The sequence below is a fragment of the Tyto alba genome, unplaced genomic scaffold (genome assembly GCF_018691265.1).
Source record: "Tyto alba isolate M040663 unplaced genomic scaffold, T.alba_DEE_v4.0 Super-Scaffold_38, whole genome shotgun sequence".
Taxonomy (NCBI): domain Eukaryota; kingdom Metazoa; phylum Chordata; class Aves; order Strigiformes; family Tytonidae; genus Tyto; species Tyto alba.
The window spans coordinates 2,723,472-2,740,527 of NW_024881313.1; the positions used below are offsets into that span (position 1 = coordinate 2,723,472).

Here is a 17,056-nt window from a genome sequence, read left to right on the forward strand (position 1 = left end):
CCTATTTAAGGAAGTGGTTAGTTTTTTAAAAAAAAAAACAAACCTGAAGCTTTGGTTTTTTATGATTCGTAAACATTTTTCTTCAGAACCCTGAAAAAACAAAGCCCCTGAATTTTACAGATTTTCTTTATACTCAAGAAAGCATTCAGGTATGTCTAGATATAATTAGCTCTATTCAAAGGAAAAAAACACAGATATTTAAGGCAGTATTTTAAAACACTCACTTTCTAAACACATTTTAATAAAAAGATGGTAATATCAGTAATTTGTTCTTTTCCAAGGTTTCACCTGTGGTTTTAGAGATACAAATGCTGATATGAATCAGCAAATGAGTTACAAAGGCAACATCGGTATCATATTCTCCTTCTCTTTATAAATGTTTTCATTGCAAAAATATTTAGGGCTTTCTTTGAAAAATACCTTTAATTGATACATCAACAATAAACAGGACCACTTTTCTTTGCAAACACACATACACAAAAATAAATTATTATGTATAGGTTGCCTACATACAGCCACCTGCTCATTCCAGAACATAACATGCAGCACTATAGAAGAACTTAAGTAATTTTTTTGTGTGAAAAAGTCAGTAGAAAAAAATAAGTAAAGTAACAGGTACCTAAAAGCAAAGTTTCATCTTTGTTACACAAAATTTAGCATTGATCTCAAAAGTTACATGCAGTTAAAGGAAGAGTGAGAGTCTTCTTTGGAAGAGGGGGGGGGGAATGGAGAAAGGGGGAGGGAAAAAAGAAAGGTGGGGCAGGAAAGGCATTTCACCATTAGGAACCCTGTCCTCGAAGGCAGGAGGTCTACATCCTCAGTGCACTCTCTCTCAGCCTGATTCTCCTGGAATCACAACTCAGCAGAAGAATCTGCTGACAGCCACCACTCAGCCTCTCTCCTCCAGCCAAGTATCTACATTCTTCCTGATCAGTACCTTTAAGCAGATATTACTAGGAGATTTGTACTAACACTGTGACCCAAATGCACTAAAAAGCACGCACTTTATAATGTTTTAACACAGCTGTCCAAAGCTTGGAGAGCATGTGAAAATCAAAACAAGAAAAAGCTCTCCAAGTAATTAGCAGTTCAGCTGACATAATTCCAAACACTTCAGAAACGGCACATAATAAATCACATCGTGTACAATAGTTTTTGAATGGATCGGTAGCCACTATTTAACAGTACACAGCACTAAGCAGTTGTTTTTAAGACAAAGTAAAGAGTCCTTCGCTGAAACAATAGGCATTTGGTGAGAGACAAAACATCAGCTATTTGGAAAACACAAGGCCTCCCACTTGTCGTGAATCACTATATTTGAGCTCAGCATTTAAATATTTTTCCAACTGCTATTCATGGCGTATCTGCTGTTTGCAGAAGAGAAACATATTTTTTCAATGTGTGGTGGATTGACCTCAGCCAGACCCAGTTACACAATGTTATAAATAACTGTGAAGACAAAATAAAAATTTGAAGATTAGCTGCACAAGTAACAATACTTCTCCTTTTTTTTTTAATCTTTTTTTTACCAAGGGAAGTCTATTATTAAAGGAATATGGACACAGGGACAAGTATTAGCTCAATATTAAAAAAAAAAATTTATCTATACTACTTCAGATCAGTTAATTGAGTGATTCATGACACAGCTAAACCAATTCCCTCTTCAAACCATATTCAAAACACTAATTTTCTGTCCTGTCTCTTCCCCTCTCCTGCCCCAGCTGCTCTCCTTCTCCCCACCCCAGATCCTCAGGTCCGCATTAGCACCTGATACACAGTAAGTTAATTTACGTCATTACCTCAGGAAATGAAAAATCTTTTTTTTGGTGAATTAGTTTTCTGCAATTTCAGTGAGCCGAAACAATTTGCCATGTGATTGGGTAAGTATCAGAGGTGGTAGAAAATAACCTCTAGAACCAGGGAATTGATTAAAAATGGGAGGAAAGAACAGAATCACTCCCTTTTATCAATAAATTAATTAAATTAAAATCAATATAGTTGAAACTGTTCTGTTGAAATCAGATCCTACATGACCTGACAAGAATTTTATGTCATTAGGGAAAACAAAATCTCTCATCTTGGTCCACCTCACAGAATGTAACTCAACAATTCTGTAAACATACTGAACATAAAGACAAGGTATCAGAAAGAAATAGCAACACCATAAAATAACAGCACTGAGGTTCTCAGGGCTCCTTTGGCTACTTTTGTTCTGCCTCACTTCAGGAAAACAGGACACTAGGAAATTTAGTAGTATAGTATATGAGAGAGATCACTACTACACTACCTATTAGAAAGAGCAGAGAAAAATGGTAGCCTGTGTCATCCTTGCTGCTTTTAGAGCAGACAATTTTAACTCAGTTAAAGACTGTAACTGCGATGAGCAGGGAAATAACAGGATATGGTTTTGCAAATAGAGTCTAAACTAAGGCTTGCTTTGTAAAATTTCTTACAGAAGAGCTTATTTAGTCATTTGATCAGTCTACCACGAGTAACAAAACCATATTTTTAATGTTTTTTATGTTGCTGTCTTAAGTTTTCTTCGGCTCTTAAGCATTCAAAGGCTGCCACAGTATGTTGCAGAGGAGCTTTCTGTAAAACTCTGATACGAGGCAGAGACTTCTTTCACCAAGATGCCCAAGCCATCCACAGGTATGCTGCCGCTTGCTCCCTCCTGCTCAGCTCTTAAAGCTGACGCAAGCTGAACAAGGCAGGAGAATGTCCTAACTCTAATGCTAAAACTCACTAAAGCAGCAGGAACACATTTCATGTCTCAAAACATTAGTTGTATTGTATTTCTCACTGTTAGTGTTTGCAAGTCATATTGATAAGTTTGACAAAGATAACTAAAAAAGAAATGACAGCTCAGTTTGAAAATGTTCTTCAGTAAAATGATAAAACAGTGATTAGACGGGGCATTCCTGGTTTTATAACAGATGTTTTGAAGATTTAATTCTGAGCCTCAGTTTTAACTGTAACAGAGGCTAACATACCAAAACTGGTTAGCCACCTCTTCTTAGGGCCATGTTTTTAATGGCAAAATGTACGCCTCACCTCTTGAGGATCAATTAATTAGCTTTTTAAAAAACAAAACATTAAATCACAGTGGTATTTCACCATATTAATTCAGCATACCATTCCATATGTTTTTCAGAAGAAAGTAAACTATCTGATATTGCTTACCCCGCTGAAAATAAAGTAACTACTTATACTATGTTTGATTTTGACCTAAATTTTTAAAAAGTCTGTAGTAACTAAGACTTCTCCATTCTGCAGTTTCATGTTGCTAAGTAAATTTGCCTTCTACTGGCAACTACTGTAACTTTTAGAAAAACAGTTATGTTTATTTACACAGCAATACACATAATGAGAGAACTTGATAATATTATATCTGAATATTAAAATACGGTAGCAAAAATGACACCACTGTAGCATGCCTTCATATGTAAGTACATCTGCATATTTATGATATTAAAATAAAGGAGCATTTGGTTTCAGGGGTTAATTTATAATACAGATGAGCAGGGGAAAGGGGAAAAGTCTAATCTCAAAAGAAAATAAATAAGAAGCATCAAAGGAAACTACTCAGACTGCTGTGAGCACTGAGAGAGCCAAAGCCTGAGTTATGCTTGGCATGAACGTCTAGCTTTTAATTTTATTGAGTCAGTCACAGTTCAGGCTTCTGGGTAGCATTTCCAGTGGAGCAAAAGAAGTATCCAGTTTTCACAAACTTGACAAAAACAAAACATGTATATTTCAGAGCCAAACAAGCAATATTTTAACCAGATTCATACAAACTACAATAATTATTTATGAAAACCAGCAGTTACTATGTACTCTTCAGTCTTAAACTCAGGAAACTGCACTGACAGAAAGTTCTTAAAAATTACTTGATGGTGTGAAAAGAGCAATAACCCTAGATAAGTAAGTAGAAAGTATTTTAGACTCTTAATTTCTCGTGCACTAATAAATCATATCTGAACCGTGACAAACAGGCCATTTTAACTACTACAGAGAAACTGATGTTTATTATAAGCGTTTATTTTTTCAGCCAACGATTATCAGAAAAGAATAATAGTTATATATGCTTTTAGCTTGAAGAATAACTGAGGATGACAAGGCTGACACTGCAGATGAAAGTACTGGAGGGTTCAAACAAGCAAATTGGCTCAACAGGTTTCAGTATGGCTCAGGAATGAAGAAGCCCCTGAGTCTTTGCTGTTATCCTTAAAACCAGCAAGATGCTCTTTCGGCATACACGCACAACTATTTAAACTGAGCATTTTCATTTTCAGTTCTTCAATAATGTTTTAAGTACCCAAATGTTATAGCTAAAATACACTTTCACAAGCATTTTAATCCAAACCTATCAACAAGATTTAATACGCAGAAGACTACAGCAGTCATTCTGAAGTTGAATCTCCTATTTTTTTCAAGTATTCATAGCTGAAAGTCAGTTCCACTGTTAGAAAGTGCACCATTTTTTCCATTTCTTGTTTCAGGCATAAACAACAATTTGACTGAATTGACAAAATAAGTAACTTCTGTAACACAGCTGTCAGGCTTCACAGTTTAAAGCAAAAATACAGCATGTGGGTAACTTATAAAGATAACACAATAACCTCATTTAAGATTTTTGTAATTTCAGATGCAACACAGGCTCTGCAGAGGGCTGCTTCCCCTCTCCCTGTGCTGCTCCTCTTCAGCACTGGGGAGGAAAGAGAAGCCAACAGCAGGACCAGCAAGAGGTGAGTGTGAGCACTGTCTCAAGACTCCCCACCCTTTCCCACTCCTGGTGGTAAAGCCTTCCCAGCAGCTTTTCCAAAGTTTCCCACAGACATAAGGGTCAGTTTTGTTTTGTTTGTTTTGGTCTTTTTTTACCAACTTTCTTACCTAGCAGGACCAGACACTATCCTATCTGTTTCACAATCCATAAGGCAATTTCTGTGCAGATTTGTTCAAACACAGTGTGCTGATCATGTGTTAAAGACTGCTGTTTCTACGTTACTTCTAAATAAGCAAAGTAGAATTAAATGAGACTTTGAAAAAAACTGACAAAAAGCAAGATTCATTGAAGGTGTTTTGAAACATGAAGATGGAAGTGTCAACCGTCTGTTCACAAAATAGGGAAACTGTTAATGTGCCAGCCCCTCAATTGTTACCTTTGAGAATCAGTTCACAAACCTAACTCTATAGCTTTCCTACAGCAAATTAAACTACTTTTGAAGAACTTAAGTTTTAGTTATTAAAAGTAACATCATTGTATGTATGCATGTATCACACTTTTGTATGATTTAAAATGGTAGAATTGCAGAAGACAATCAAGGAATCATTCTGAGGGATCATGCTGAAGGACATTTCCAATGCCCAGATGGAAGTTATTTTCAGTGAAAGCTGGGGTACTCAAGCCCTTCTGCAATTAACTGTATGAAATTTCATTTTATGAATATCAACATTCTTATGTTCTGCACGTCACCCAGCACTAAGGGAGACAAGAGGACAAACCACCTGGCAAAAACAAGCTTGCAGAGCATGCATCTTAGGGTGTCATCAGAGGTACATACACCATGATGCAACTGAAATTACATAAATTTAAATACTCAAAATCAGCAATATGGAAAAGGACACCTTTCTCCATGCAGGCAAGATTCGTATTTTTCAATGCTGCAAATGCAGCCAACACAATAAAATAATTGTGTTCGTTATAAATGACTAATTTAGTCAGAAAGGAGAAAAGTACGTTGTTTCTCCTCTACTGAGATAAGTAGCCTAAATGGTATTGCCTTAACTGTCGAAAAACTCTTGCTAACAAAAAGTAAGCATCAAATTGACCATGGCTGTGTTACATAATTTAAAGGACTGCATTTTTCACACATCCATACAGGTCATCCCACCCAGCCTCTTAGCACAACATTATGACTAAATCACAGAATTTTACTTGCACTGATGCGGCAAAACATTCATTTCCACCTGTACTGCTAATTCATGTATTTTGTCCAAATTTAGATCCAAATGTCATCTGCTTACTTGGAAAGTTCCTGGTGTCTTTCTGTGTCCTTTCTTGTCACTGAGAGTTTTCCAGGAACAACACAGAAATAAAATGATCACCTAAAGGCTATTTTATCCAAGTAAAACATTCAGACTTAAGAGGAATAAAATGTAGAAACTTTTTATTCTAAAAACTATCATTACCTTTGCCCTGCACCTTTCTGTTCATCAACTGATTTTTTTCATTTTAGTGATTGATGAATGGTGTCTTCTCACCTGCTTCCTGACTAATACTCATTAGACTAGCAAATTTCTTAACTCTAAAGAAAGAGATGGAACTTCACAAGCTGAATTGTTCTGCTTTTGTCAGTTAAGGTAAGTTATTTCTTGTCATGTAGGAAAGTGACCATTACCAATATTAACTCTTCAATGCCACGAAGACTTCATGTACATAATTCAGTATTAAGTACAAAAGTTGGAACTTTTTAAAACTTACTAATTGCTAAACAAATATTATCTTGCAAATTCTTCTTTAAGTTGCTACTTCAGCCTCATTACTTAGATGGCAATGATAATTAAAGTGATAACTGTTTATTTTTAAGGACAATTCTTATGAATTAGACAAAAAATATTAGGTTACCATCACTCAGCAATCACACAGAGAACCCAAGTACCTTTGCTAACCACATACTACTGCTTCTGATACATTTTCTTTGTTAATTTTCAGATGTATGTAATTTACAGTTGTCACAATTATAGGAAATTCTCCGTCTGAATGCTACATCAATGCTCTTCTTCCCCCTTAACTATGTTCTTTAATTACTCATAACAGTTACAAGCACTTGGAAGAGAACAGTGAAGTATAAATATTTAATACAAGATGCCTATAACAAAAAGACATGAGACTACAAAAATCAAATAAAATATTTGTTTATCCTAAGACAACAAACAATAAGCAAGGCATATGCTCTTTAGATTTGAAATGTATATAAATGTTCATAGCTTCAACAAACCAAACCTAGTGACTCATCTGTATGCCTTTAGAAACAATTACAATTACATAAATATAAAATACCAGGTATAGCAGTATTCTCCAGACTTTTACTATTTTAAAGGGGTCTATTCTGATCCTTTGTTGTAAGTTTACCTTGTGAGGAATGCTGAATAAGAATCGCTACAGGACATTACAGTTTCAAGCCATTAAAGGATGCAAGAGTCAAAAGCAAATAACACTGAAGACAATTTCTGCAATCCCAGCTACAATAACAGCATCTGAGCAAGCAGTTGATGATCTTAACAATCTCAATATAGATTAGAATTTTAGCACTTGTGGTGGTAAAAAAGTATGCAAGAATTTCAAATATCTTAAAGTTTACAACCCTTGTAAGATGTGGAGGAAGGCTAAAGATCCAATATGCACACAAACTTCAGTATAATATGTCAGGTAAAAATAACACTACTTCTAATTTTTGGAGCTCATGGTATTTAACACTTGTTATGGGCAATAATAAATATATGGTAATATCATAATTGTGTTCTGTGGAGGAAAAGACAATTACGAGGAAAACAGGACTCTTAAGTCACTAAGACATAGTAGGGAATTATCAATCTTTCATTAAAGTTTTCATGTACTGTATCTCCACACACTGTATGCAGCTTTCTGAACATCTTACACATCACAAATATTCCAGAAGTCACACTGCACAGCCCAAAAATTAACTCAAACAACATCTACAAACAAAAACCAATCATAGAAGCAAAACAAATTTCCCATCTATTTACTTCAAATTGAATTATCATCCGCTCACTCTGAAACCGAAGACCTCCACCGATTCTGCTCACAGCACAGAGTGATACCCCTGTCCTTTGAAATCAGGTCAGTGTCCCACATGAAGGCCCATCTGCCAAACCAATGGGAAAAAACGAGCATGCCTTAGGTGGTCAAGAAAAGGCTGAAGAAAAGTTCAGAAAATACTTAGAAACTATATTAGTTTTCCTTATCTCAGCCTTATAACCACCCACAATGCAACCTCACAGTGATTAAATGACTTCATGCAGAGAAGTTTTTCTTGTTTGATGTAGCAGGGAGACAGAAACTAGGACTGTTCCATTACAGTCAGTCCCCTCATGCTCCCAGCTTCCTACACGCAACTGTTAATTTTCTATTTTGTTATAATTACTGATTTAACAAAACTTTCCAAACCTATTTTAATATTTCAATAGTTCGTATTTCATTATTTCAAAATTATTTAAACATTCAACAAGGAAATATTTGGGAAAAAAATGTTTTCTTTTCCTAATATTGTTAATCAGAACTAAAAATAAATCACAGTAGCCACTTCTGTACATAAAGCATATGCAGATAGCGTAATCAATATATGGTGGAGAGTATATTTAGATTATACTTAGAAGTTTGCCTGTATAGTGGACAGTAATGTAAAGAAAATACCAGCTGTAAATGGCACCAGTGTAGCAGAAAAGTGCTAGAATGGACACAGTTATATCTCCAAATGCGTCTTTTGGTTACCTAGCTTACTCCTCTCAGTAGTTCAATTACACCAGCAAAAGAAGCCTGCTTTTAGAATCTGTGTAGCCCCTAAAAATAGAGCTGCCCCTCATGTCACCTATACCAATAAATCCAGTTAAAAGCAGACAAGTCTTCAGTATTAATACTCACATTTGAACCCCGAGAATAAAGGCCAGCATTCAAGTGCTATAAAAAACTGAAGTACTCCATTTTGTATACTTAACAAATCTCAGAATAGTTTAAGTAATATACAGACTAAAATAGTAAATCTAACTTCTTACAAAGCCAAAGAGATAAAAAAACAATAAAAAGTACTGACATTAAAATTTGAAACTTTGGCTTTTTTTGCTTTAAAAATGGATTGTACGTAGAAGATTTTAAAAGCACGTCTTCAACCAATTTTACCTGTATTTCCACACATTTTGGTAAATTCATGCTGCAACATGACTTGTCCTGTTGGACTCAACAGAACTTAAGTCTTAAATGACAAAGGAGCCAAAGGGAAGCATAAAAACTGAGAGAAGCAGATGAACCATTAGCAGAACACTGCTTTAGATGATTTAGATTTCTGTACTAAGACAGAATAGAAACAATGCACATAAGTGAAAATAATTTGCTGAATTAACTTGATGCAATGGTTAATTGAAAAGTTAGCAAAATTATTAAATTATTTTAATAACGTGTCTTGCATATGTATACATTTGAATATAGAATTCATTATCTACTATCCACTCTGAATTCTAAACGAAGACCAGTAACATTATAATTGGATATGCTATAAATCAACCAATCCTCTAAGGTACAAAGTTAACCAAACACAGCAAAAGCATTCTGGCAATATTAACAGAACTGTCTATTCATATCTGTAGCAACTTGTTGCTGGCCAATTTTTATGTATCACTGAATTTTAACTGTCAGTATAGTTTAGATGAAAAAAACAAACAGTAAGTGGTAGAACTATTTCAGCAACGTTTGGTAGCTTTTCATTCAATAGATGTTGAAACTTTATTTCAGTAACTGGCTCTATACTGAAACTCTATTTCAATCTCTTATACTTTGGTAAATTAGCTATTTGAACTTGTAGTAATAGGAAACAAATTATCTTTTCTATTGTAAAGTGCACAAATTTTACAAATCTGGAAAATCAACAACAATTTGGTCCCAGCCTACTGCATCAGATTAATTACTTAAGCGTTTCTTATGAACAGTTGCAGTTGTATGCATTACATCATAAAGGATTCATTTGGGGCTCAGTAATTTATTATAAATACCCTTCACTTAAATATCTTTCCTCTCCTGCAGATCCCATTCAGCACAATATTATTTCCAGAATGTTAGAGCTCAACCTTCAGAAACCTCTGTTAAATGGTCTGCATTCGTATACAGCAGAAATATCCCAGTTTACATAGAACCTTTTACTCTTTTCCCCACTACAGTATTTGCACACTTCTCACAATGGCATTTAGACGCAACAAAAAATGTTTATTAAAAGCAAGCTACAGATTTATAAGAAGGAAATTGCGGCAGAGTAAGCTTCATGATGATAGAAGTGATTGAGATAGAAGCAAGCTGTTTCCAGGGCTACCAATGAACCATATATTATGTTTTAGATGGTTTCCTAGGAAAATAATCCAAGGGATCACATCGTCTATGTGTGTCTCTGCATTTCTCTTCCTCACTTTTGAATTTATTTCTTGATTTCAACTAAATCTTACAAAAGAGGAGATGTAAAGACAACTAGGTTCCACAAGTTTTCCAACACCAGGAAGCCAGGAAGAAAAAAAGAATCAATAAAGTTCTGATTATAAGAAAAGCATAGATCAAGAATTCAGACCTCCTTGGATCCCCAAGTCCACCAAGAAAACATGATCCTACTGGAGATCACATGTCATTAACCTGGTTGCAGACACAATTGAGTCCAAAGCAAAGAAATGATCCTGACACGTTCTACTATGTCCTGTCTCCCAGAGGCAAGTAAAATTTTAGCCCAAAGAACAATTTTCCCCCTTCATTTTTTTCATTCTGGCTTCACATAAATAAAATGGATATGCAACACTCAGTTCTAAATATCTGAACTACCTCTCTTGACTGCCTCTTGCTCAGATTTCCCCAGCAGACATTACGGCATTTCCAAGAACTCCCAAGGGCTCAGTAAGAAAAACAAAAGCTTGTTGTATAATGCTGTCAGTCAAACCCTGCTCCAAGAAGGGCAGGTGTAGAGTACCTGCCTCTTCAAAGACAATGCTCTCTGCTATTACAGAGACTAAGATTCTTTATCTCTTCTAGGCAAGAAATCACAGAGAGGCTTATCTCATCTGAACTTGGCCTGCTGTCTCCCACAGAAGTTACAGGCAATTTTGAGAGAGAACAGGAGAAGTTTCAGAGCAGTTCTTAACCTGTGTCAAAATCCCTACTATGGTACACAGGCGTTTCTTTCAATGTAGGAAATTTATGTCTTGCCTCATGTGCTTAAAACCAGCTCCGTACTATTCACCCTTTTTTCCTACCAAGACAGATGTAAATTGCATCTAAACAAAACCACCCATCCCACTGGCCTTAGCAGGTACTGACAAGTGGTGGATACACACAAGAGAGTCACGAAACTTCCTTTTATGAAGACAGTCTTTTGTCTATATTAGAACATCTGAATTAAACCGTAAAATTTCAGAAATGAGCTCTTTGTGTTAACGCAGTACAGATTACGCTAATCTCAACTGATTTATTTTTAGGAGAGATCATAACTTCTTAAGAAACTATCTGAAGTATTCTTCTGTAGACATGGCTACTAAGGGGCCACAGGCTTTGAGCTAAAATAATACCAAAAGCCTCAGGTGTGTCAGGTTTTGTCTGGATTTGTCTTGGCCTGCCTGAAGCTTTGTTTTAGCTTGTCTAGTTGTAATAGCAATGATTTAATGACCAGGTGATTATTACCTGCTTTGTTTTAGATTTTGGTCAATTGCACAATGTAACACTATATATTTTTGCAGTTAACAGACAGTAATAAGGAGTAGATCACCTGTGTAAAATAAACAGTCTATGACCCTAGAATAAAAACACAGCATAGAGCCCAGAGCTGTGAAGACAGCAGGGGCCTCGAAAGTACACACACAGGATGATACTGGACACCCAAAGGATTTAACAGTCCATTACTGTTAGCCAAAGGAATGCAACCTTGGAAAGTGGGTAAGAACAGTTTTAAGGCAAAAAAGATCAAATGTGAACATATGTAGAAAGCTTGAAACGATGAAGTAAGAGCAAAATGTTGAGCATGTTAAAAAACATATTAAAATGATCCCAAGAAGATTCCAGGGTAAAAAGATAAAAAATAACCCAAGCACCAACATCATATTCTTCCTGAAAAAGGACAGCTTGCTGACAAGAGAACTTGCCCTGACGCTTGGCCTCATCCCTAAATGAAACCACTGACTATTGAGTCCATCTGTAGGGGCAGTGGAAGTCTCACCAGAGAAAAGATTAAATACTAGAAACTGTGTAAGGACTTTAACCATATGTAATTTGAACTGTGTTACTATCATAACTGGACTAATAATTCTTTCATTAGACTGCTGAGATTTTATGCACACTGGAAATAAATTGTTGCTTTTCCCTGTAATGTGTATCTCCATTCAATCATAAGAAGAGTTTGAGTGTAATAAATTGGTCCAACTTCTGTAACCTGGATGAATCAACTGGTAACAGTTACTTTCCGGTTAACCTCACATAAGTTGCTTATCTTCCCACACCCAAGTAAATAAACTCATGATACTTAGAATTATATTTACTGGTAGCTGATAGCTAAAATAATAGTGCACACCTGTTAAAAAGTTAATAGTGATTCGAGAACTCATTACATATGGATAAATAATCCTTCCTAATTTTTGTCTCAAATATACCAAGAACACTTAGTAATTGATAAATGAAGAGGACAATTTCAGCAGCACCTTTTCTGTATTTGCAGACCTTTTCTATCTAGTGCAGACATCACACCTGTAAACTAATGAATGACAACCTCAGAACACTGTAAAGCACACAGATTAGAAAACACATTAATGCTGTTCATCTACTGACTGTCTCTGACTCAGAAAAATGAAGAAACAGTGATGACTGGTTACATGAAATCACACCAAAATGGCTGGATAGAAATACATACGTGTGTGTGAGCGTAGTCAGTGTTAGCAAATTCCTGACAATAGCATCCACACAGGGTTCAGAAAAGCCTTTGTGCATCGATTCATAACAAACTAACTTCCATATCACTGAAGTCCCACCCTAACACAGACACACAAAATTGTTTAGAAGAAGAGCAACTGATGTCATCTACCTGGACTTGTGCAAAACATCTGACACTGTCCCACACAACATCGCTGTCTCTAAACTGGAGAGACATGGATTTGATAGATGGAGCACTCGGTGGGTAAGGAATTGGCTGGATGGTCACACTCAAAGAGTTGCGGTCAACAGCTCAATGTCCGAGTGGAGAGCAGCTATGAGTGGTGTTCCTCAGGGATCAGTGTTGGGACCAGTGCTGTTTAACATGTTTGCTGGTGACATGGACAGCAGGATTGAGTGCACCCTCAGCAAGTTCACCGACGACACTGAGCTGTGTGGTGCAGTCAACACCCTGGAGGGCAGGGATGCCATCCAGAGGGACCCTGACAGGCTGGAGAAGTGAACCTGTGCAAACCTCATCAAGTTCAACAAGGCCAAGTACAAGGTCCTGCACATGGGTCGAGGCAATCCCCAGCACAAATACAGGAGAAGGACTTGGGTTTATCAGTCAATGAAAAACTTACTATGAGGCAACAACATGTGCTCACAGCCCAGAAAGCCAACCATGCCCTGGGCTGCATCAAGAAAAGAATGTCCAACAGGTCAAGGGAGGGGATTTTCCCCCTCTACTCTGCTCTTTTGAGACCCCACCTGCAGCACTGTGTCCAGCTCTGGGGCCCCCAACATGAAAAGCACATGGACCTGCTCGAGTGGCTGCAGAGGAGGCCACAAAGATGCTGGGGGGGGCTGGAGCAGCTCCCCTGGGAGGCCAGGCTGAGAGAGTTCGGGGGGGTTCAGCCTGGAGAAGAGAAGGCTCCGGGGAGACCTTCGAGTGGCCTCCCAGTGCTTAAAGGGGGCACAGGAAAGGTGGGGAGGGACTCTTTGTCAGGGGGTGTAGTGACAGGATGAGGAGTAATGGTTTTAAACTGAAAGAGGGTAGATTTAGATTAGATATAAGGAAGTTCTTTCCTGTGAGGATGGTGAGACACTAGTCCAGGGTGCCCAGAGAAGGTGTGGCTGCCCCCTCCCTGGAAGGGTTCAAGGCCAGTCTGAATGGGGCTTTGAGCAACCTGGTCTAGTGGAAGGTGTCCCTACCCATGGCAGGGGGGTTGGAACTGGATGATCTTTAAGCCCCTTCTAACCCAAACCATTCTATGATTCTATGTTTAGGTTAGAAGAAATTTCTTGAGATCACGTAGTCCAACCCCTCTGCTCAGTGTCACATAGAGCAGGTTGCCCAGGACCATGTCCAGTTGGGTGCTGAGTATCTCCAAAGGTAGACATTCTAGGCAGCCTCTTCCATTGTTTGACTACCCTCACAGTAAAAAAATGTCCTCCTGTGTTCAAATGGAATTACCTTTTTTTTTAATAGGTCCCTATTTGTCTCTTGTCCTGTCAGATAGCACTACTGAGAAGAGTCTTGAGTCCCACTTCTTCATTCTCACCCACCAGCTATCTGTGCACATTGGTAAGATCCCTACTGAGTCTTCTCTGCTCCAGGCTGAAGGGTCCCACCTCTCTCGGCCTCTCCTCATGGACCAAAGATGGTCCAGTCCCTTTGCCCTCTTTGTGGTCCTGCACTGGGTTTGCTCCGTTAAATCCATCTCTTTCTTGTACTGGAGAGACCCTAACTGGACTAACCACTTCCAGATGTAGACTCACCAGTGCTGAGTTAAAGGGGAAGAATCACCTCCCTTGACCTGCTGGCAGCAGTCTTCCCAATGCATCCCAGGACACTGTTGGCCATTTTTGCCACAAGCGTGCATTGCTGGCTCATGGTCTGCTTCTCCTCCACCAGGACTCCAAGGTCCTTCTCGGCAAAGTATGAACATTTTCATGTTTCACTGACAGGTGCCTTAAAGGACAAAAATAGCTGAAGGACTGTCAAGAGGAAAAAGAAAAGTTTAGTTAACAGAGTGGTGATATATATACCATGATAATTTTATCACAGGTTAGAACCATTTCTATGTATTTGCTTGTTTTAAACAGAGTCCATTTTAGGAGCTTTGCTCCTAAAGGTACTGTGCTCAGTAAAACAAACGGAATGAAAACTCACGATACAAAGGGTTCAAATTGGTTGCAACCTATAATAATTTTTGTATAATTTAGCAGTTACTTGTGTTCTCAATGAACAAAGTGACAATGCTATCCCTGGCTTCTTTATCCATTGTTAGGAACTCCTTTGCTTATTATTTAATACCCTGTTCCACTAACCATTATCAGCCTCAGAGATGAAGCAGTTTAATATATCAAACTCAGTAAGACTTTAAAAATAATTTGCAATTTCAATACACAAGGACTGTATATACAGGGTGGGGGACGGAAAGACACCCTCCATTCATTACATTAGTTCTTATAGGAAGAATTGCTTCTCTCTCTATGTCCTGGGTTGAGTGAGTGGTGGAGTTTTTTGGTGGCAGGGGAGGGGGCTATCGGGGCGGCCCCCTGTGAGAAGCTTCTCGAAGCTCCCCCAGCTCCAAGTCAGCTCCACTTCTGTTTGGGAAATTGAACCAATCGGCTGCGCCTCTGCGATAACGTATTTAAGAAGGGACGTGGTGAGGAGCAGTGGGACTGGAGAGGAGGAGTCGCTGCAGCTGCGTGAACACCAAGGTCAGTGGAGGAACGGAGGAAGAAAGGAGGGGGCAGGTGTGCCGGAGCAGAGACCCCCCTGTATCCTGTGGGGAGACGGCAGGGCGGACCCCCTGCCACCCATGGAGATCTACGGTGGAGCAGACACTGATTTATGGCCTGTTGCTCCTGCTCGGAATAATCAAGGTGACCGTGCCCAAAGAAGGCCGGGGTCTCATGAGAAAAGGTAGCCCCGCTGCTGTAATTCAGCGCTGGGAGGATTGCAGCATGCGGGGGTGTCCCACGCCGGAGCAGCTCAGGAAGGGCTGCAGCCGTGGGAGAGAATCCAGTCAGAGAAAGTTGGTGACCCATGACGGAGCAGTGTGGGGAACGCTGCGGCCTGTGGGAGGGACTCATGTCAGAGAAAGTTTGTGGAGGACTGTCTCCTGTGAGAGGGGGACCACGATGGAGCAGGAGGAACAAGTTCCGGACATTCCCCTCACCAAAGATGAAGGAAGTGACAGCGCTGACTGCACCCCCCATTCCCTGCCCCTGCGCCACTGGGGGAGGAGGTAGAGATGTCGGGAGCAGAGCTGAGCCTGGGAAGAAGGGAGGGGTGGGGGGAAGGTGTTCTCAAGATGTGGCAATGCTTCTCACTGTCCTACTCTGTTATGTGTTGTTAGTGTCTGTAATAAATGTATGTTCTTTTTTTTCCTTCCCCTAACGAGTCTGCCTTTTGCTCGTGATCATAAAGGGGAAATTTTTCCCCATCCCAGTCCTATCTCGAACCCCAAGCCTGGCTCTCTGTCCCTTCTCATTGCCAGAGGGGAAGGGAGAGAGAGCTGCTTCATTGTGGTTGGCTGCCAATCAGGCCCAAACCACGACACTCTAGCACATCAATTACTGCCATGCCTTAAGGAAAACATGTTGAGAAAGCAACTGTATATGGCTGTGTTATTTTGACTAATAAACAGTGTTAGAAATTTATCTATCTTCACAATATTTATGCAGCTAACACAGAGTTTTGTTTTATAGTATATCTTTACAGGACACTAAGATTCATAATGCATTTTGTTCTAACAAAACAACGTACACAAGTATATACACTAATCCTAAAACAAACAGTTGATTCACATGTCTTTTTATGTTCTGTAAATAAGAGAAAAGACACCATTTGAGCACACAGCCTACTCAATGGTTAATGAGAAAGTACTGACAGAAGCACTACTGAAAATCCTTTAAAACGCTACTACACATACCACTGTTTAGCTTTTTAATGGTGATGATCAACATTCTGAAAAACCTCAAGATAATAACTTATATGCTCTTCAAGATTTACGACTTACAAACTATGGTTTTCTCAGGGTTTCTGGATCATTTCTAAGTGAGACACAAAAGGTAACTCAACACGAGAACGCTTTAGGCACCTTCCCTCTTATAACACTACTAGGTAACTCAAGGGGTTTATCAATTAGACAAGATTTAAATGCACTAAAAAACTCCCACAAAGTTCAAAAATATTATGAAATGTCATTATTACATAGCCCCAAACTTTCTGGAGCATTGATTTTTGGAGCTCAAGTTTTAGTTACTTCCACTAAACCTTTTTCAGTGATCTATTTTTCAGACCCCTAGCAAAAATCAGTCACTCCTTCAAGGAGATGCTGGAGTCAGGCACCTCAAAATTAACAGTCCAACATAATC

At 38.5% G+C, this 17,056-nt stretch overlaps 1 protein-coding gene across 1 annotated transcript in view; it reads right to left on the minus strand.

Annotated features, from left to right (window-relative positions):
• PLCL2 (phospholipase C like 2) overlaps positions 1-17,056 on the minus strand; it is a 108,934-nt gene that overhangs the window by 52,644 nt on the left and 39,234 nt on the right.